The sequence below is a fragment of the Anomaloglossus baeobatrachus genome, chromosome 1 (assembly GCF_048569485.1).
Source record: "Anomaloglossus baeobatrachus isolate aAnoBae1 chromosome 1, aAnoBae1.hap1, whole genome shotgun sequence".
In the NCBI taxonomy this organism is placed as follows: domain Eukaryota; kingdom Metazoa; phylum Chordata; class Amphibia; order Anura; family Aromobatidae; genus Anomaloglossus; species Anomaloglossus baeobatrachus.
In genome coordinates, this window is record NC_134353.1 from 898,548,133 (window position 1) to 898,550,469 (window position 2,337).

Sequence of the window (2,337 nt, forward strand, 5' to 3'; positions counted from 1 at the left end):
TCACACTGTCATCTCTCACTGTGTCTGCCCTAAACTGCGATATCTCTATTCTGTGCCCCCTCCTCACACTCCCTCTCCTTGGCATACTGTCATCTCCTTACTGTGCCCTCACACTGTCCCCCCATACTTCCACTTCTCTATACTTCCCCCACTCACACTTTTCTCCCCTCATACTGTTTCCTCATACTAGTCCCCTCACACTTTTAATCTACCTTACATTTCTTCCACCTTCTGTCTACTCTCACATTTTCCCCATCCTTCCCCATACTGTCTCCTCACATATTTCCCCCACTCCCCACACTATCTCCTTACACATTTCTCCCGCCATTCTGCATGCTGTGTCATCACGCATCTACACTTCCTGCTGCCCATATCATTTTCTCACACATCCTCCCCAGCTGCTCCTCATATTGTTTTCCCCATATTGACTGTATGAAAGTGCCTTCAATTGTACTCACCCCTGAATTAAAAGACACTATTACATTTGATAGTTACACCTTCTCTGAGCCAGCTGTAAGCATGACAGCCGGATCAGAGAATGGCCAACTCTCAACTCAGGGGCAGCAAAATGCAGCCGCCGTCTGGGGAAGCACCTCGGACTCCTAGATACTCTCCTGTGAAGGCATATGAGGTCTTCAAACTGAATAGAGTTTATTTTGCCTAATTCCAAGTTTCTTGGTCAATGGAAGCCCTTTCTATTTCTTAATACTTAATATGGTCATGAATAATCTTATTTTAGTATTTTATTAATTCTTTCTGCATTTCCAACAATTTTGCAAAGATGACAAAAAATAGTTTTAAACGTACATAATGAAGTATAATAAAAAAATGTTATGTCTTTGCTCTGATGTTCCTTGTTTAGGTCATGTCTAGCCTGTTAGAGATTTGGAAATCTTTTTGTAACCAAACCCGGCTTTAAACTTCTCCACAACAGTATCACGGACCTGCCTGTTGTGTTCCTTGGTCTTCATGATGCTCTTTGTGCTTTAAACAGAACACTGAGACTATCACAGAGCAGGTGCATTTATACGGAGACTTGATTACACACAGGGGATTATATTTATCATAATCAGTCATTTAGGACAACATTGGATCATTCAGAGTGAGTTTGCTGCACTGAAAGTAAAGGGGACAAATAATATTGCACGCCCCAATTTTCAATTTTTTATTTTTTACAAAAATGTAAAATAACCAATAAATTTTGTTCACCATCACAATTGTGTCCCACTTGTTGTTGATTCTTCGCCATAAAATTAAATTTTTTTAATCTTTATGTTTGAAGCCTGAAATGTGGGAAGAGGTTGAAAAATTCAAGGGGGCCGAAAGTAGGACTAATATATATATATATATATATACACATACATACATACATATATATATATATATATATATATATATATATACATACATACATATATAGAGATATATATATATATATATATATGTATATACACACACATTTTATATAACAGAGGTTCAGAATTATGTGCTGTATAATAATTTCTTAAGGGGGCTTTACACGCAACGACATCGCTAACGAGATGTCGTTGGGGTCACGGAATTCATTACGCACATCCGGCCTCGTTAGCGACGTCGTTGCGTGTGAAACACACGAACGACCATTAACAATCAAAATTACTCACCTAATCGTTGATCGTTGACACGTCGTTCTAATCCCAAATGTCGTTGCTGTTGCAGGTCGCAGGTTGCTCGTCGTTCCTGCGGCAGCACACAACGCTATGTGTGACACCGCAGGAATGAGGAACATCACCGTACCTGCGGCCGCCCGTAATGAGGAAGGAAGGAGGTGGGCGGGATGTTCGGCCCGCTCATCTCCGCCCCACCGCTTCTATTGGGCGCCCGCTTAGTGACGCTGCTGTGACGCCGAATGAACCACGCTCTTAGAAAGGAGGCTGTTCGCAGGCCACAGCGACGTCGCTAGGCAGGTAAGTACATGTGACGGGTCCTAGTGATGTTGTGCGCCACGGGCAGCGATTTGCCTGTGATGCACAACCAACGGGGGCGGGTGCTTTCACCAGCGATTTCGCTAGCGATGTCGCTGCGTGGAAAACAGCCTTTAGTATATCTTTATACTGGTTGTAGTTTCATTTGTCTTCCACTGAGCTTCTAATCTTCAAAATAATAGCATTCTGTCGGAATGCAGCCACCACTAGGTGGAGCTCCCTGCACACAAAGTGTGCATCCATGATTTCACTAATACATTTTTCTGAGCTGCTTAGCACCACCTAATGGAAGCCCTTGTCTAGCCAGAAATGAGAATATCATTAGGTAGCAGCAAGTGTCGAGAGTCCTAAAGAAGGAACAAATACATACACC